The sequence below is a fragment of the Aythya ferina genome, assembly GCF_964211825.1.
Source record: "Aythya ferina genome assembly, chromosome: 4".
Lineage (NCBI taxonomy): Eukaryota > Metazoa > Chordata > Aves > Anseriformes > Anatidae > Aythya > Aythya ferina.
The window spans coordinates 64,737,296-64,758,410 of record NC_140300.1 but is presented as its reverse complement, the minus strand read 5'-3'; the positions used below and the strand labels follow the sequence as shown (position 1 = coordinate 64,758,410).

The 21,115-nt window shown below is 38.2% G+C and overlaps 1 long non-coding RNA gene across 1 annotated transcript in view; it reads left to right on the top strand.

The window, feature by feature from the left end:
• The first annotated feature begins 12,232 nt into the window (after window positions 1-12,232).
• LOC311436464 overlaps window positions 12,233-21,115 on the top strand; it is a 49,294-nt gene continuing 40,411 nt past the window's right edge. The window contains exon 1 of the long non-coding RNA XR_014692871.1: window positions 12,233-12,465. This is a non-coding gene — a long non-coding RNA (uncharacterized lncRNA). The remainder of the gene's footprint in view (window positions 12,466-21,115) is intronic.

Below are 21,115 nucleotides of genomic sequence, written 5' to 3'. Positions count from 1 at the left end.
CTCATGGAGGTGCAAACCATATCGCTTATTGGCTCAGCTCTGGGCAGCAGAGGGTCCCTTCAGAGCTGGCTGAAACTGGCCCTTATCTAACATGGGGAAACTTCTGGATTCTTCTCAGAGGAGCCACTCCTGAAGCCCCCGCTACCAAAACCTTGCCAAGTAAACCCACTTCACATATGAAGCTAAGTTATAGGCTCCCTTTCTTCTCCTTCCCCTTTCACACAGCAATATCCAGCACTGTTATCTGAAAGGAAGTATGTCTGAGATTTTTTATATGTAGATAATGCATTCAGAAACTCTGCACTAATATTTTTTTATGACAAGAACACTTGATGTACTTCTGTTTGGCAGAGCACTATGTTATGGATCCATCAATTGTATACAACTTGCTAACTGTAAATTAGGATTCAGGAAATAAAATGATCTTACCATAGGCAGAGGCCTATGAAGGTGAAAAAAACTCATCTGCTGTTAGGAGAGTGATGGAATGACAGTAAACAGCATGGCTGGAATAGCCAGATATTGCTAGCTTGGTGAAAGCTGGTTTTCCATGCTATAAATAGAAAATGAGGTTATGGAGATTAATTCTGGTCCTATTTATCTGAATGGCCGCTGGCTTCATTTGGACAAGAATTTCATTCTGTTTCTTTCTCTAGGAGTAATTTCATTTTAATAATTCATTTAAAAGTGCAGATCTTATTCTTTCTTTAAAATAAATTGGACCAAGAGGACTCTTTATGCAGGCTGTCTGCCTTCTTCATGGCTAAATGGACTTGTCATTACCTTTGCTTTAGAGAGGAAAGCTTTATCCTAAATAATAGGCTGTGGTTATGAATTAGGCCTATTGTCTCAGCCTCTACTACTGACTTCTGTGATAATATGGAGTCTCAGAAGCCTGTTGAGGAGCATCATCAGTTACAGCTGTAAGTTTTCATCAGATAATTAGGCAGTGCTGAATTCTATCAAATTCTTATTTAGTTTGAGAGATTTTTCTGCTGAAGTATTTCAGACTTAAAGTGGATGAATGCTCAAAGACTGGAATTGTGTTAGGTGTTAAATGCTATCCATGTCACGAGATATCTTATGTCTATAGCCTGTGAGAATTTCCATCAGTATTTTCAATTAAGCATGTCAACTGCTTTATGTCTTGTGTCCCATCAGTATATTTACTTCTGGGAGACTTGTGTCAAGGTCTCCCACTTTTTCCCCCCCCCCCCCCTTAGGGGAGCATCAGCAGAATCCTTTAGCAAAGCCAAGTGTTTGTTCTGTTGTCAGTCTTGTTGGGCCTTTCATTCTCACTGGATAAATCCTACCTGGGTCAAGGGTGTCACCTACAGTACATGAGCAGGTTGCAAAATTAACTGGCATATTCTGGATGCTAGCTGAGGTAACTGAATCTTTGAGTTTTTTTTTTTTTTTTTTTTTTTTTTAAACAACTTCTTAATAAGATATAACTAAATAATATTAAGTTATCTAAAAGATTAAATGAGAAATGCATAAGAGAGTAGGGGTTAGAAAGACAGATAGTGAGAAGCACAAAGTAGAAAGAAGGGGAAGAGTGAAAGAGGAGTAAGAGTGGAAAATGGGAAGAATGAAGTAGAAAACTGATTCTAAGAGAACGGAAGTAAGGCAGACTTCCTTGAGAGTAGGAGCCACCAAGAGGAGCTGAGGTAATAGATAAAAAGAGCAAGTCCTGCTGTAAAACCACAGTGAGGAACACAAAATCAGCCCTCACACACTGTCATCCTTATTTTCTTTGAATTGCAGAAGGTAAAGTGCTTCAGAAAAGTCTTGGATAAACCCTTGTTCTTACACCCCCAAAAGCAAATTGTCCAGATTGATGAGAATGATTATAGGTAAAGTTCCTGGTGAATATGAATGAGGTTTGCATTATTCATGATATTTGAATGGTCTTATTTAAGAGACTATAATTATACAAGTTAGAAATTTGTTTAATGTAAATTTGCCAAGTACAACATTTCACAAGTTTCTGGTAAATCTGGTTAGTATTAAACTTGAATTGCTGTAACAATATAGAACAGAACTTTCTGCTCCCAATTTTTTTTCCTAGTTTGCTGGTACTTTCAACTTGATAAAAAAAATAACAGGATCATTTAATAGCAATGAAAACATTTTGAAGGACCAGTAACATGGATATAACAAGCATAAAAGCCTAAGCATTTCAATCATCACTCCAATACCTGTATCAAGTTGGTACATATCAGCCTTTCATCTTGAATGTATGTAGTTGTTGCTTACATTCCAAAGAACATGGACATTTTTTTCTGCGTTTGTTAATTTAAGAACTATTCCTCCTAATGAACCATAAAGTCATTAAGATTGGAAAAGACATCCAAGATCACGTGGTCCAACCATCACCCATTAAACCATGTCCCTAAGTAATTCAGCCTTTCTTTAAGCCCTCCAGCACCTCACTAAGCAACCCATTCAAACATCTGAACACTCTGAGAAGAAATGTCTCCTCAAGAGGATACTGTGAAAGACTGTGTTAAAGGCCTTGTTGAAGTCTAGGCAGACTACATCAACAGCCTCCAGGAGCGTCACCCAGTCACAGGAGATGAGGTTGGTCAGGCAGGACTTGTCTTTCATGAACCCATGGGGACTGGGCCTGATCTCATGGTAGTCCCACATACATTGTGTGATAGTAATCAGGATGACCTGTCCCATCATCTTTCCTAGTGTTGAGGTCAGACTGACAAGCCTGGAGTTCCCTGAGTCCTCCTTATTACCCTTCTTATAGATGGGCATCACATTAGCGAGTCTCTAGTCACCTGGGACCTCTCCATTTGACCATGACTGCTAATAGATGATGGAAAGCAGCTCATCAATCACATCCACCTGATACCTCAGCACCTTCAGGTGGTCTTTTTGATTAAATTTGGTGGTCCCTTTTAAAATTTGAATGCAAGTTTTAAACACAGTAACGATTTTGTATTGACTGATTTTTGAATTCTCAACACCAGATGCAGGAAAAGAGTTTGCTCTTCCTCGGTACTTGTTTTCTATGCATCCAAATATAAGACATATTTGCTTGTCTCAAATTAGTAGTATTTTCTTGAACATCTGGTTCTCTGTTAGGTAGGTTTTGTCATCCTTCATAGTATAGTCCTATGCTCTTTAAATGTTACTTACACCCACGTATCTAAAACCCAGTATTCAAGCCGAAGAATATTACATAGGCTGTCACAGTACTATGCATTAGTTTAGATTTTTTGTATCTATGTTGCTAATCAGTGATTACTTTTTTTTTTTTTCTTCCCCTCAAAACTTAGAGGAAGGTAAATATTTTACAGAATATTAATTATATGTTTAAGCATGTAAGCATTTGTTGGAATTAGTCCTATGTCATTAATGATAATAATATTATAAATAATAATATTTCACTAAGGAACTACAATTATATTGCTGTGTGGCAGCCCTTCTGAAATCAGCTGCTGAACATAGACTGTTTCTCAGAGAAGAGAAGCCATCAAACTTATACCTTAAGTGCTTAAAACTCCTAAGGTCTTAAAACTTGTATACTCGTAAACCATCATCCATGAGTGAGATACAGTATGAACTGTTTCACTGCTGGCAAATTCAGTTTTAAATAGTTATCAGTTTTTAGCTAACAGAATGAAAGCACACTTCATGAAATCTCCTACTGCTATAACACACATGTATATTTTTTTCTGTTCATTAAAATTGTGCAGGAGCCATATCTTTGGCTGAGTTTCAAAATTTTGAAATGTCTTCTGTGGAAAAACAAATGCTTTTCATGTAAATGCTCTGATAAGTTAAACATCTCTCAATATTGCATTAGGGTTGAAAAATCAATATATTAAATTTCATTTTTGAGGTTTTCCTTTCTATTGTTTTATAAATACGAAGCAAAGAAAATACAGAAATGAAAAAGAATTTCAAAACAGAGGATTAGAATGTTTTGTTCCACAAAGATCAGGATGAAATGCTTTTACCTATCTAAACTTTTTTTTTTTTCAATATTCATTTCAAAAATAATTTCACAAAACACTTTACTTTTGATGAACTGTCATTTTTGATATAAAATATACTGCAGAAAAAAAATATCTACACGTAAGTAGTGGAAGAAAGAAATACAATTTTCACTGTTGTCAGTCTGAGGACTTACATGGTTAAAGGTCAAAGGAACTAATAGCTTCCAATGAAGCCAGAGAAGGGAAATGTGTGAAAGTGGTGTTATGTATCTCAGCAATCACACGGATGGAGAGAGATGAAGGCTCGAGGACAGGAGGTGGAAAGCAACACAAAATATTAAGGCAGGAATAAAAGGCCCCTTAATATCTTTTTTTCCTCTTACCCCTTTCAGTAAATGTCTGACATATACATGTATTGTGCTTTTGAAGGAGATCCTCCTACAGTGACTGGGTGTCCAACATCCATCTTGGTTTCTTTCATACAAGGAACATTGAAGCAAGATGTTATGCTACATACAGTAGCCACAGTGCTACTGATTTCAATACACACAGGTCCTGGGATCCTATGGTGCCAAGGCCTTGTAGCACGACCACACAGGTGCCTCTTACTAATATAGTTTTAAAATGATTATTTTCTGTAAGTAGCGCATTATATATTTAGATATGGAAGGACCATCTTAACATAAAATTACTGTGTTACATAAGATTACCAAGTTAAAAAAAGATTATTATATTCCCGTGCTAACATAAGATCTATTTCCCTAGTTGTTAAAATAGTTTTGTTTTATTTTCCAAGTAAGAAGCAAGAAAGTCCATGAAAACCATTTGGAAGATACAAGTCAACATGTTTATTTCAGACAGAAATACTGTCTTCTATGCTCTGCTACCATAGCTCTCCCTATGATGACCTTTCTCAATCTAGCCACAGTGCTGTAAGTAATGCTATAAAGGGGATAACTAGGCTGATTTAGGCAGGAAAATAGGCAATTAATTTGCAAACAAGGTTAAATTCTGAATATGAGGGTTGTTGGATTTTCTTTTTTTTTTGTTTGTTTGTTTTTTTTTTGTTTGTTTTTGTTTTTGTTTTGCTTTGTTTTGTTTTCTTCACTAGACTTATAAAACACAAATGGGAGTAGATTTTTAGTGAAGTAAATTGCTATTCAGTGAAGTTTTACCTGCTGATAAAATCTTATTTCCTCCATTCTGAAGACCTTCTCAAGTTGCTTTTATAATTAAGTACCATGTCTTGTCTTTCCCTCTTCTGTATCCACAAGGCCAACTAGGTTTAGTTTTCACTTTTCAGGAGACAGGAGTGTGTGTTACATTTCCCCCTTAAATTGCGAGTGCCTTGATTTCTGAACACCATTCACAGATATCAGAATGTATAAGAAAAGGAGAAACTCAGTGATGCTGTAGCAAACTTTGATTATAAGTCAAATTCTGCCATTTTGCAACATCAAAATAAGATGTTTTTCAGAGTATTATGTATGGCATATCAATCATGGTATTCAAAAGAAATAACAGGAAAGAATTTACACCATCTTCTTAATTATTATGTGCACTATCACCAATACAGAAATTCATCTATGGTTGTTCTGTATCTTCAGTTCCTTTCTATTTAATGGTATTACAGAGTAGAACCTTATCTTTAAAGTGAACGAATACCAAAATGAAGCAAAACCACACAGTTTCCTTGCTTAATGGCAACACATTCTTCACAGCTGGACATTAAAGGGCTGCTCAGGTTATGCATAGGGTCAAAGTAAAGGGGCTGGTAATGTCCTCATAGAGCCACCTAGTCCATCTAGTCATTTTTGTACTTGTTCTTGATAACCCAAGAAACATAGATGTTTCATCCATAACATTCATTTATTGCACCTTCATTTCTTTGGAACAATTATTTGAAAAGTCCTTTTCTGCAGTCATTCATCTTGACTCTGTCAAAGCAAAATTACAATTACTACAGAGATGTCAAAATCTGTATTAAAATGATTAGAAATTGGAGCATATAAAAGTAAGCATATTCAGAAAAACATAGCTACAAAATAGCAAACCTCCAGAATTTTAGAGAGTGCCTCAAATCCTGACAATAGTCATCTTGTCAACTTTGCAACAATTTAGGTTATTTTAAAATGTACTGATGATAGGTAGATAGATAGATATGAAAAACCTATCCCTGTTGCATTTTCTCTCTCTTTTAATTGCAGGCAAAAACAGCATGATAACTCTTTCTAACATCAAAATAAAAAGATAACATTTCAAACTATTTTCCTTAGTGTGTTTCTGATCATCATGCATATGTTTCAAGGCATCTTAAACAAGTGTATTTATGTATGGGTTCTATCCTGAACTTGATTAAGTGTTTTGAAGTAGGATGATGAGCTGATCTGGAGCACAGTTACCTGAAGTTCTGTATAAAAAGCATTATGAAACAAAGCAACCTCCTACATAAGACAGAAAAAAGTGGCTCAGTTGTTTCTCTCTTCTTACAGATGCATACTGCTCACCTTTTTATCATCTTCTCTTGGGGAGCAAGCATATATATTATAACATTTATTTTTTCATCATTTCTGCAGAGTTCTTCCAATTGAGAAGCACAAGAAGATGCTAGTTTCTAGCAGATACATTTGTCTACAGATGTTTAATTACAATGTCAAGTACACAGTCTTTTTGAAGATCATGTTTTATAAACGTGCAACAGTGGAATTATACTGACATAATTACAGTATTGATAAATATCAAACATTAAGGTTGCTGTGCTTAAATATTCCCCCAAAAGAGTTTCCTTTGAAGTTGGGTTTGTGAAATTTCCACTTATGTCATGCTGATTGCTTGCATAAACCACATATTAAAGGAATTGTATATATGAAATCACCTAGCAGAAGTGATTAACCTAGAAAACAACTGAATATTTGTGAAAGTTCATTTGCTCTCCTCCATTCAAAAATATTCAAACAGGTTTGCATATATTAAGGTGAGAAATTTCAGTATTTTTTTAGCAATTAATGGAGAAAAACAGGAAAACAATATTTATCCAAAAACATATTTACTGGGAATCTTTGGTTTTCTTTCCTCCATCTATGACAATTAAACAGAATACATGAACTGAATTGCTCTGAAATCAGAACAGAAAGATAACAAATACACTTGCATTTGCCATCATTTTGCTCTGTTGCTCCTTTCAGTAAAATACGTTTCTCTGGTATAACATGCACAGTAACATAAGGAAGTGAGCTTCCAATTGCAGGGAATCCTTTTAGGACCTAACAAATCCAGTATATAGATTGTAAATTCTCAGTGTTCTGAGGCTTATGCCAATTTTGCATTTTTCCATTAAAAAGAAACAAATTATTTTTAAAGGTGTGTATCACTCTGAGTGCTGCTGCACAGCACATAAATCTGGACCTTGTTTTCATTTAGTATGTCACAAAATAACTCATTTGTTCATTACTACATTAATTTATACACAACACTACTTTATCAAGGAATCACAGCTACTGTAAAACTAATAACCTCAGAGTGTCTGCTGTCTTGAAAAACGAGTGTACTTCCCTCTCATGACTGGTGAAAGTATGCCTGGAGTAGAAAAATGGGTTATGCTTTAAATTGTGTTGGGCATAGTACCCCCAGTCACAAGTATTCGTAGGAAATATGAGCTTTCCCTACCCAAATTAATGAAATTAGTTCAAAACAATCCTGTCAAAGTATTAAAACTTTTTCACTGTTTTAGGGATAGAATCCTGCTTCACCCCCAGACTGCCCGCTGGCAGGACAGACTGAGAAGCTGACAAGTCTTTGGCTTAGTGTAAGCCCTGCTCTGCAATAATTAAAACGTAAGTGTGATATCAGCATTGTTCTTATCCTAAATTCAAAACACAGCACTATACCAGATACTAGGAGGAAAATTAACTATGTACTAGCCAAAACCAAGACAAGGATGTAGAAAATGCCTCCAATTGGAATAAAAAACAAAATCAGTGACCTTTGCTCTTCTTGCTGATACATGAGGTACTTTGGTTATTTCCTTAATAGTTCTACTGGATAAATGGGTCGTTAATTCCAGAAAGAGACATGGGTTTAGATTGCCAGACTCATTCTTGACCCTGCTTTTCTCATTTGGAAAGGCACAACTGTTAGATGCCCTTTGGAAACGAACAGGACAGCGAGGTATTTTAGCTGTTGCCCATGACTAAGATTGAAAGGTTAATGTAAAGAATGGGAAATTGTGATCTGACCAAAAATAGTTTTCAGTAAAAATATATTTGCTGGTGTCATGTGGATGTATATCATTTTAAAAGGCACTGCATTTTATTTCCAGCAGATACTTCATGGAGAATAAACTTTGTAATCTTAAGAATATCTGTCTTTAAAAGGCTCTTTCACACAGTTTAAAAGAGTCACAAAACCATAGCTTGATGATTTGCCTGTTTAGGCAAAATGCTATTTTCACTTTTGGTTGATGCCTGTGTTGTCTTCCTTTATTTTCTTCCCCTTTGTTTTTCAGCAGAAACAAATGTGTGTATTTTTCCAAGCACTGCATGGAGAATTAACTTTGTAAGGGTTTACACCCTCCAGCTGGGTCTGTCTGAGACAACTCTGTGCTTATGCAAGATGTGAACCCGTGTGTGATTTCTTCTGATCTAGTCACACTAGATGATTTTTATGGCACTCTCTAATCTTGACCTTGACTTACACATCCCAAAATGTTTTTGTAAAAAAGAAGCTTGTTTTGAAAACCAAAATGCTAGGGAAAGAGTGAGCGTGCATCAGGATTAAAATCAGTTTTAATGTGTGACATTTTCACACTTTTTAACAGAGTAGTACTTGTTGAGAAAGCTGGGAGAAGTATTGCTAGTATTGCTATCACATCACATGTGATTTTTAAACAATATGGAAACATTTGCTCATTGACAACATCTGGGCAAACTGGAATGTGATGTTCTGTATCCAAAGGAGCTTACGATGCAATCCATGTACTGATGCTGGTTGAATGCAGCCTGCTTGTTTCTCCTAGCATATGAGAAGAAGGAAGAAGAGATATAATCTCATTTTAGAGAGGAAATATATAAGAGGTAGAGGTGGTTTCTTTACAGATGGAAAGAAAATGGGAGGTAGCAGTGTCCTTTCCTGTGTAATACTTCTGCTCCACAATTAGAATATGTGGAACCCACACTGAGGGCTAGCAGGCAACAGTGATGGCATTTTCAGTTCAGCACTGAAGCAGACTATATAGTATTATTATAAGTCTAAAAATAGCCATGTACTCAAAATTGATCAGATAAACGCCTGTTGTCTGTTACTATGTAAGATTAAAATGTTTGGTATGATATGAAGAATAAAACTCCACCCTGCTCCCTGACAAAGAGTAGCTAATTTTGAATTGTACTGCAATAAGCTACAGGACATGAGACATGGACTACCCTGTTGCCTAGCCTATTTTGGTCTTCCGCTCTGCAGGAGGCAGCCTTGGAGAGATCTAATCCCTCAAGCTGCTTAGGTGGAGGAATTGTGTTGGCTGTCTGCTATCTTCTCGCTGAGACAGAGCTGTTTGTCACTGTGGAAGATGGTAAATTGAAGGAATAGCACAATCTACTCTGTTGCAGTCTTGGACGCTGGTGGTCTACACAGACACATTAGCATCACCTCTAACTATCTCTGTAGGGAATGAAGGAGCCATCTTTGTGAATATTGACACTGTCTCTGGTGGGGCATAGGGCATGTCACTCACTTGGATAGCTGTTTAGACCCTTTTAAAAAGCTCTTTAAGAGGACTCCAGCTTCAGTATCTATGCCTCTGGCAGTATGTAACCCCCTTAGATTTTTCTGCTTAGATTTTTCCCCTTAGATTTTTCTGCAACCCTCTGATTTTAGGTCCATTTACTACTTACTCCAGTCTTAGCAGTTACATCACCTGGTACAGGGAACGTCGCTGTCAAGGGAGTAAAACTTTAATGGAGGCAAATGAAAGGATAGCTGCCAGAGTGCAGAATGGACACTGAAGAAATAAACAACCTACAAAGTTACGGAGTAGATTTTGGATTTGTAACTGCCTTTGGTACTGCTCATGTATGCTGTCATTTATTTACCTTATAATAACATTGAGAAATCTTTTTTGGGGTTAGAACAGGCAAAAAAGACAGCCAGGAGATACAGTCTAATACAAGCTGGTGATCAGGTGCTATGCTGAAACAAAGCCACCACATCTGGCCACATTTTTCTCCAGCTACTAATGTCAACCGTGAAGCATGAAAGAAATGGGGTATGCTTCTCAACAATTAAAAGTCACTATAAAGTTAGGTGAATCAACTGATCTATAGCTCAGATGCTGGCAGGGTTTCATTATGTGCATTCCTGCTAAAGAGAGGTGAGTTTCACCTGAGTTTTTGTACTAACAATCCTAAAGTTACTTTTCTCCTTTGTTTTGAATTCTACCACACCACTTATTGCAGTTTATGTCAACAGAAGCTCTAACTAATAGCAGACATGGTGGTTTATCTTCTATTTTGGAAATTTTAAAGGTTTGCTTTCCAGTGCAATAAGGCAACCTGTAGAGATAGAAAACAGAGGCAACTCATTAAAAATGATGATAATAATAATTATTATTATTAATAATAATAAAAAACAAAACAAAAAACAACCAAACAACCAAACAAAAAAACCCACAAATTTTCTAAGACTGTTCTGACTGATACATTTGAAAGTGTTTTTGTTTGTTTGTTTTTTCTTTTGGTCTGTTTTATGTTGATAATTTGTGTCCTTGGGCTCTTTGAAATGTATTTCCCAAGACTACTTGCTTTCACTGTAGGTCAGTTATTTTTCTACTCTTTCAGAGTAATTGTTTTCTAACCAGAGGCAGATCTAAAGTTAAATCCCCAATCCAGGCACTTCCTTAGCACTATGGGTATTTAATATTTGAATATTCTTCTTGTAAACGGGCTTTTCACTTTCGAGTGTACTGAATACACTGACCTCCAAAGGCATTTTGAATGAAAGGACATATAAATACACTGTCTGGGTGGAATCTGTTCTTCAGAGAATTACATTTGGATGTTAAATGACTCAATATAATTTGTTAGCATGATCTCATTCTGTAGCAGTCCTGTTCCCTGTGAAGTCACAGGAATGATGGATTTGCAAATAAGGACAGTTTTTGTTTGATTCTCTGATAGGATACCAGAGTTCAAGTTTCAGTTGCACTGGATGGGCTGTAATAGAAATCATATTTTCCTCTTAAAAGAACTGTATTAAATATATTCTATAGCTGTAGGAGACAGTCTCTCGTTACCCCTTTCTACGGATAAATCCATGGTGTGTATTCACTAGAGTTTATTTATATTAATTTTTCATCTTATAAATCACTTCACTCTTGCAGCACCTGAACAACTTCACATATTAAAGCACAAGATGTTGATATCCACTTGCTGCTAAATGTACTTGCTGCCTAAAAGCCACACACAAACTCTCCTTACTGCCTAGTGATATTCAAGCATGAATGAAAAGAGGTTGAAAACGGTGATCTTTACTATGAGAGCAGATCTGATTTATAGCCCTCAAGTAGGAAATGATTATAATAGTAGTAAATTCTTTCACGTAAGTTATCACAAGAGATGAGCAGCTTGTGCAATAAAGACCCATATCACGAAATGGGAAAAGTCCTCCAATGTCCAGCCAGTTATCAAACATTAGGAAACATTTCTTTAAGATGTCAAGAAAGGGTTAGGAGAGCTGTCTAGGGAATGCTGTGTTCGGCATGCACCCACAGGGAGAGAATATGGAAAGGTCTTATTCCCCCAAAGTTTACACTAAATGTGAGCTATGTCAAAATCAAACGAACAAAAATTTTTCCCCTGGAGCTTGTACTTTACATCTTAGCCACTTTAGAGGAAAAACTCATGGCTGAAGATGCCAAACCCACTGACTTTATTGCCACACATTAAGGCACTTTAAGAGCTCTGTTTAGTTCAGAGCACAGCGAACTGGAAACACCCACAGAAAACTTTCACTTTATTTTTATTTATTTTCAGCTGGCATGTGGCAGAGCACTCTCTGCCTGGGAGGCTTGTCTGCTGTATCACATTTTCATCCTTCAATAACTGTAATACCAGGGAAGGGAGGACACAACATTTTGCTTGGGTCAAAGCTGGCAGTTACCTGAGGGAAGAAGCTGTGAAGCCTGCCCTCAGGACACAGGTGGGGGCCATGGGCCTAGAGGCCAGGCAGGAGAGGGAACAGAGAGGATGCAGCTGTGCAAGCAAGCTCATCTATAGAGTGAGCAACCCTTATCACAATGATGGTAAATTGTATTCACCTGCCAGAAAGTATATGGCTGTGGGAGTCAGTAATCTTAGGGTCCCATCTTCAAGAAGAGGGGCTGAAGGCCTTGTGTTCTTGAGGCTGGGGGGCTGCATCTGCACCTCTCTTACTTAGGGGGTACAAGAGGTTGTCTTCATTTTGCTTACACTGCGACTTGGGGAATTGTGCCCATCTTCTAGGAGACAACTGCAGTCTGGTGAGTAGGGTGTTGTAGCCTCTGCCCACCTTGAGAAGCAGATGGTAAAGCACCACGAAAATGCTGCTTTTAATGTTAACATGTGAGGTGAGGGTGTTAGCTGAGGCAGGGGCAATGACTTTTCAGTATATTCTTCCTTCAAGAGATGCAGGATGGCCTGACTTTTAATGTTCTAGCTACACATAAAATATATTTTCTTTCAATTCTTATTTATTTTAAACTGTGAGTGCTGTCAATGCTTGTTATCCTTCATAGATGTTAAAAATGTATTGGATTTTGTCATAAGTGTTGTCCTCGAGTTTTTCACAGAGACAGAGATCTTATGGTCTGGCTGCTGAGGGAAGTTACTGTTGCCTATATGATCTCTAGTAATCTATTTGATAACTAGAGGTTGTTCTGTACATGCAGGCTTACAAGCAGCCTGCCCTTCAGAAATACTGTAGTCAGCTTTGGAAGAGGAGTAAGGAACTGAGGGGCTGGGGGAAGAGAGGAAAGGGATTTAGTTCACATAGACTGGGGAGGCTTAGCCTTTAGGTGAATGTTCAGTAACATACTTTGAATTTTGTGTTTCTGTCCCACAAGACTGAAAATCCAGGTGCTTTGCCTCCTCTGTAGACACATAATTGTACCAGAGCATAAAAGGACAAGCAGCAAACTCAAAAATAGCATCGTATGCTCTTAAGGTATTGAGGTTTTCAGTAACTTTGTGGGCTTGGAGAACTGTTACTCTGTGGTCAGCCTTGAAATGTGGTGTTTCTTCTCATGTGGCTGAAAACTTATGTCACACCAAATTCCTGGTGTTTATTGTCTGCAGCCTCTAGTGTATTCTCCTGGCTCAAAAGCAGAGATACCCAGGATGGAATAGTGCTATTTCTGACAAAAATGATAGCATTTACAATGCAAGTTGGTAGTTAAGTGTGTGTGTGTGGAGGGAGTCTAGAGGCTGCCTCATGTTGGATAAGGGCCAGTTTCAGCTGGCTCCAATGGGACCTGCCACTGGCCAAAGCCAAGCCATGAGCGATGTCAGTTGCACCTCTGTGAGATAATAGTAAATAATAGTATTTTGTTGTTGTTGTTCTGGCAGTTTTGCCATAACGCTGATTGCACGTAGGATGCTGAACACTTGAAGCAAATCTGAACAGTGTTGATATGGAGTGCATTTTGCATCTTCTGTAGTCTGTGATGTTAATTTTCTATGAATCTGTATTCAACCCATTTTTTCCCCATTAACTACTATTGCGAAGCAGTTAGAAGTTTAATTTCCTTTTCAGCAAAGAATGGCACCTCCCTCTCTGCTTCCCCTCCTCAGGAAGTAGTAGAGAGCAATGAGGTTGACTCCAAGCTTTCTTCTTTCCAGACTATGCAGCCCAAGTGTCCTCAGTGTCTCCTCACAGGACATGCCTTCTAGCCCTTCTACCAGCTTTGTTGCCCTCCTCTGGATGTTTCAAGTATTATAACATTCTTTTCATACTGTGAAGCCCCAAACTGTACATAATATTCAATAGTTAAAATGATTAAATATGTGAACTAGTTTTGTCTTTTTTTAATAAACAGTCTGTAGAGGAGGGCATATGAAAGCATAACAATTTTAATGAAAACCCATATCAGTCTATGCAGAGAAGTGTGCTGTCTCCTGATTTAAGGAGTAAAGCATACTTCAAAATCAAAGTGAAGTCATAGTGGACCAAAAATAATGTAAATCATTCTATATTTTATTTTGTATCCATTTCTATTACTGCTCTGAATAATAATTCTCTTTTTAATCTTTATGCTGTTAGTTCCTACTTGTTTACCATTGTTTATCATTTAAAACTTTACTTTTTTTTTGGTGTTGTTTGTTCCTTTAACCACGAAGTAGTCAGTTTTATGTAATTATGAAGTTCTGTGTTTCCTTAGAAAACTAGGACGCAGATTTCCCAGGAGCAATTAGCAAATAATTGAAGTCTTGAGGAAAAGAAAACAACAATGAGGCATTAGCCAACAGGGTTACAGGTCTCTGATATTAGTTAGATTTGATCTGATTTGTCAAATGTTTCAAATAAGGAATGATCTTGGCTTGACTCTGTGCTTCTGTGTTGAGGTTTGGACAAAGAGATGCAAGAAGAATTGGTCTCAGTGAGTTCTGCTCTGCATTTTCACACAGTACTATAGACCCATCTGCTTCAAAGCTTGTAATCTTTGTCTTATTCCAAGTTGTTCACTCCTTTTGTCCTTCCTTTTTCCTTCCATTTAAGGTAATCAGTATTCACATCACTGGTTGATATCTCTTGTGTCTCTACTGGAAGCAGAATGGCAGATTTGTGCCAGCCTTGTCCTTCTTTGTCCTTCCTTGTGTGTCTGTAACACCACAAAATAAAGCTGAAGAGAACCTTTTGTTCCATTTCCTCTGTCCTGGATGGGGAAAAAGGTTCAGTCTTCATTAATCTTCCCAGAACATCTGACTTCTAGGAAACTTTGTGGGGTCTTCTGGGAATGTTCTTGGTTTAGATGCCTTGTGCTGTTTTTCCTGAGTAGTCTCACCTCTGAGATCATCCTACATATCTTAAGATGTGCATACCTCCCATGGTGGTTTTTTTTTTTTTTTTTGGAAGTATTTGCCAAGAGCAATGTAAGAAGGCTGGACACATGCAGCCTCTGAGCTGCAGTATCCATAAGTATAGGAACAAAATATTGATCTCATACAAAACTTATGATTTCTCTATTTGTTCCTGTCCCCACTTCCCGCCCCTTTATGTGTGGAAATTAAGTCTATTTGATTTAAACTTTTTACATATTATATTATGCTATCTACTTTGTAGTGCCTAATTTATGTAGAAGCAAGTACAGTGTAGATCAATATTACAGGATTCAAACTTCTCTGGAGAGTATTCATTGACTGCCTTCTAACCTAATTATCTGCAGCTATCTAGCCTTCTTTATTTAAAGATAGGAAATAAGAGCTTGTAATTCCATTTGGAGATGGATAGGAAACATCTGTCCATGCTTTCCAGCTGGCTGCAAATTACATCTTTAACCACCACACAAAGCACTGAACATTTGTGATACATAAAAGATGGTTAAAGCTAAGAGGTCTTTATGTGTTATGTATGCGTCTATCAGTTGTTTGCATTAGTGAGAGGTTTAGATAGGATTCAGTAGCCATTTCTGTTTTAGTGGAGTTTATTGGAGTATCCTTAGCTTTAGTGTTCAGCTAAGAATGTTGCTGGCTTTCTGATTCAGCTGTGAAAGCTTGTACCTGATGCTCTAGGAAGTTGTCACTGTCCCTTATGTGTTAATGTGACCAACTTACATGTGATTTAAAGGGTTTTCTAATACCTTGGATAAGCATTTCTGCTAGGAGGCTGAAATAAATGTTTTCTGTATCCTAATAATCTGAGAGGGAAAAACAACTTGTTTTGCAAGATCCTCATCAGGATCAGGCTCTAAAAACTTTAATAAGGACATGAACATTATTCTTGTATTATCTTTATCATCGCCCAAGGAGAAAAAGCTACTGTGTGGTCTGAATAATTAAGAAGTTCTCTTAAACATTGACTTTTTGCTTGTTTGTCTGACTTACTGAACAGGAGAGTGAAGAGAATGAATAGTATATGCCTGCTATTTACTTAACAGCAGTCTGTACATCTCATTCCTATGCAGGGAGTTTGTTCTCATATATCCCGCAGGGTAGGTCTTTCAAGAATTGGATGCATTGGATTTATTAATCATGGGCACAGTTAGTGATTGTCTTCTGTAACTAAGTAAATCTAAAAAAAAAATATTTATGAAGATGAGAACTTCTGGAATCTGAAATCCTAGTAGAAATAGCTGGGATATTATTCTGCATGTACCTTTCCACTTTTTGATCACAAAACTTAAACCATTCTTTACTCCACCTCACTCACTTTCCTTGATCTCTGTTTTCACCATGGACCTGAACAATTGAAATGTGTGCTGCAGTACTACACAAGGAATAAAGCTAATCCAATACCAAGAACTGTATTCAGTCACTGGTGACCTCTGTATATTTAGTGCCTACTGGTGCATTACCCAGGCCCTGTTAACTGTAGCAAGAGGGTTTCACTTGTGTGGTTGTTGCTTTTTTGAGAAATGTTCATCCTACTTGTAAAAGACCATCATATGCCTCATGAAAGATGTGATCTGTTGAAGCTGTGTGTAATTAAGAACTAGTAGAACAACTGAATAAACTGAAAGAACACCTTCCTTCTCCCAACCCACCCCCTCCCCACTAAAAAAAAAAAAGAAAAATCCTATGAATTGTAGTGTTGCAATGAAATGTCAAATGTGTAATATTTGCTCTTGAAAGCAGTCCCTTAATTTCTTAAGGGACTACAAGTGATAATTTTGGTAGAAAATTTGCACACATGCCCAACAACTCTGGCAGCACCTACTGTATGCTGATGGAATGTTGCACATCTAGTGCTCCAATACCTTATTTGTGGACATCTGTGTTTAAAGGTTTCCATGCAGTTAAAGGGATGTAGGGCATATAACAGAGCTTGCTCCCTATACCTTCCTGGGTAAGAACTGAAATGCCAATGAGATATGGAAATAACTTTCTTTATTAAAAAGCTGGTGAGTAATGAGAGAGGATGATTGTAATGTAGTTAAGGCTGCTTCAGTGTTTCCAAAGGCATCACTAGGGACTCCATGTAGTTTTATCAGATGAAAATATATTTTAGTCAATAGAATTGAGGTTTTGTTAGGGAATGCCTTAGTGTGGTTTTACTGGGGGACACGGGTCCCCCACGGGTGGGCGGCAGCTCCCCCCAGACCTCCTGCTCCTGTGGGGGCTCCTCTCCATGGGCTGCAGCTCCGGCCCGGGGCCTGCTCCTATGGGGGCTCTCCATGGGCCGCAGCCTCCTCCAGGCCACATCCACCTGCTCCACCGGGGGCTCCTCCACCCATGGGGGGGCTGCAGCGTGGAGATCTGCTCCATGTGGGACCCATGGGCTGCGGGGGGACAGCCTGCTCCACCAGGGGCCTCTCCACAGCCCGCAGGGGAACTGCTGCTGCCTGCCTGCAGCACCTCATCCCTCCTGCTGCACTCACCTGGGGGCTGCAGGGCTGCTTCTCACCCATTTTCCCAGCTGCTATTGTGGAACATTTTTTTTTTTTTTTCCCTTTTCTAAAATCTGTTCCCACAGAGGTGCAAAAAACACTGCTTACCAACTTGGCTCTGGGCAGTGGCAGGTCCCTTTGGAGCTGTTTGAAACCGGCCCTTATCTAACGTGGGTCAGCTTCTGGATTCTTCTCACAGATGCTACCCCCCACTACCAAAACCTTGCCACATAAACCCACTACACTTTTGTTGAGACAACAGCAAGATCTGAAATGAGAAATTTTTGCATTTGAAAAAGGAGAGCTTTACCAGGAACCTTGCAGAGTATTACTTTGAGGGCAGTGCAATCCACAGGGCATCAGTGAAACATGCCATGCCCCTGGGCTGCAACATTCAGCAAAGAAAAGAAGGGAAGATAAATCTCACCTTGGTAGTTCCCTTGTTCCCCAGCAGTTAGATTAGTGTTCAGTTTGCTTTGGTACTGTCTGGAATAGGAAGCAGAAACATGAAAATGGTTGTCTTAGAAGAAAAACAAAACAAAACCAAAAAAACTATTGTATGAGTAGCAAGGCTTAATAAATCTATATGAAAAGGAAAAAGACCTCATCCAGGTTCTCAGGAGAAATATCTGATATGTACTTTAATGTGCAGTACTTTATCTTACTGTTACTACTTTGTCCTGTCGTGAAGACCTCTCAGTTTCTCTAATACAACAATACTAAGAATGGAAGCAGAAAGGGCAAAGAAATATAAAGAACAAGTCACCAAATAATATTATGTGTACTTAAATGTATTAGGAAAAAGAACTTTACAGGAGATTTTTTACATTTGAGTTACAGCTGGGTGGGTAGGTGCAGAAGGGGCTTGGGGGGTTGCTCTCAATACCCATTGAATTGAAAGTGTAGTGGATTGCTTTGAAAGGAAACTTTCAATTTTTTTCTTCACTGTCTTCAGTTCTTCCCTGAATACCTTCTTTACTGTTATTTCAATTTCAGCAGTATAGATTAAGAGTCTAATTACCAGCAATAATGGCCAATTTAAATAAAGAGTGTGGTGGAGCCCTGAGCCTTGGAAAAGGCAGCATAGAGACAGTCTTCTGTTGCATCTGCATGGAGTTTCGGTATAGTTGCATTTTGGAAGATTTCAGTGTCAGTCTTTCCGCTTGATCATAAAAAAGGATTCTAGGTTCTTACCAAAATCCAGTAAGGCTGTTCTGAATCCATCCAGAAGGAAGCAGCGATGCTTACAATGGCTCTGGCACATCATGAGGGTAGTCATTCTTAGTAATCAGAGACTGGGATCTATGTATCCTTCAGGCTGTCAAAATTTGACTGGATAATTTTGAGCTGCCTTCCCTAGCTGGACCTGTTTTCTGCAGAAGACTGGACTAGATCACCTCCTGAAGTCTCTTCCAACCAAGGTGACTGTATGTTATTGTGTTGCCCTTTTGTCTTGTGCTGGGGGCCGTGGAATTTAAAGTATTTTGAAGGCTGTGCCTGGTGTTGTTCAGAGGGCTACACCACAGTAATGTTCAGTAACAGCTGATCTCAAGGTAGAATCTTCTGTTTGTGATGGCCTGAGATGATGAGGAGAAAGCAGTCTTTTGAAGAAGACTCATTTAATAAAAACTGGAAAAACAAACCAACCAATCAAAAAAAAAAAAAAAGCAAAACACTGGGGATGGTACCAAGGACAGGGTAAATGGGAGTAATTGCACGAAGAAAATGCAGTCTCCACAGCAGGATGAATTTAGCAGTATGTCTCTGATATTTATATGGAATTGAGATGTACAGCAGTTATGCCTGAGTAGGAGGTGGATAAGCAGGCTGGTGAATGTTCTGCTGTAGCTCAATATGCTGTGATAGCTAGCCAAAATAAAGAGGGATTGTAGGCATTTCAGATAGAATTTGGAAAATGAGAAATAAGCTAATATTTGAGTAAAGTAAGGTTATTGCTGATTTGAAGAAATTGAGATCTGGTATCTCAGGGCCAAACTCTGATCATATAATCACAGAACACTTCAGGTTGAAATGGTCCTCTAGGTATTTTTTTTTTTTTTTTTTTTTTTAGTGCTACACCCCTGCTCAAAGCAGGGTATGCTAGAACTGATATATACATGATGTGCAAACAGAACAGTTTTGGAAGTGAATCATGCAATGTGGCTTGTCTCCTAATATTCAGGACAAGATTTAATGCTCTAAGAAATCTTGTCAGTCTTTGACCTTAAATCACTAATTTTCCAGGTAGAAAAGCTAAAGTTCCCATCTCGTGAGTCTAATTTTAATGGTGGTTAGCGCACAGCTCAGGCTTTAACATTGCTCTCAGGCACATACATCCCTGGAGCTAATGCCTTGTCCTGAGTCCAAGATTAAGTTGCTGTGTGTTGTGTGGCGTCCTCTCCTGGTCACTCTGGTGATACGAATAGGCCAAACAGAATTTGTCTCCAACCTGAAACACTCTTTACAAAGTGGTATAGAAAACCATTCAGGAATATTTCTGTTACTATAGATGCAATGTGGAAAATTTGTGCTCAGTCTGACACAACTACAAAAAACATGTTTGACAGTCTTTAATTCTTATGTTTATGATTGGCTGTAACCAGCCACTTGCTGTGGTAGGTCAGAAGCATCTTGGTATCCTAAAAGAAAGCAGCCTGCCTTTAGACCCTACTAGTGTTCTGGAAGGAGCGTAACCTATTGTGAGCTCTACCAGGCTCAAAGATTTCCATCTTGAATGAGGAGCTGGTAGTTGATATGGTACTCTCCACCTTGAATTTATCTTCTCCCTTCTTCCCTTTAGGTAAATAAATGTCAGCATGACCATGATAATGCAAAGCAAATGAGTTTCCCTATTTCTCTGCCAGAACTAGGAAGGTAGGAAATTGTAATACAAACTGGCTGTCATGTTTCAAACCCTGTGCACAATGAATCTGTTACCAGCCTTGGTGTCCAACATGCATCTTGCCAGCAGGTACAGAATTACACATTTAGAGATTAAAAATACTGCAAACTCATTCTTCTCTGTATAATTTGGAGTTCATAAACCATTGGTCTGTTTGCATGCAGCTGTTGTGTGCCTTATGTTCTAAGGCTGTCTTTTGCCCTACTGTTTCCTGTTCGTGTGATTTGCTTGTTCTTTCCACCCTCGCTCCAGTTATGTTTCATTTTGACCTTCAGATTTTTTTTCTCTGAAAATATACAGCTGTCTACCCACTCCTGTTTTACCTGAAGGCAGATACTCATATGCATATGTAATGCATGCCAGGGCAGTGATTCCTACATAGTTTATACTCACAGCTCAGCAGCATTATAGAGCTCTATTTTACAAGCTGCCGACAATTTTATGAGTTCACTTTAGTTTGTATTCCAAAGCAGTTGTTTAAACTGTGAATTTTCCTTGTTTGCTTACAAATAAGCAATTTATTGTTTAAATGAACCCTTTCTGGCACTTATTACTACTCCCTCGGTATGTGGTGTTTAATGTCTGTCGCACAGGTTCTTGCTGTCAGGAATAGCATAAGAAAGGCATCTCTCCTGTAAAATGAAAGAGGCCAAGATGCTATTTCCCACAGCATATTACAGCCCCAAC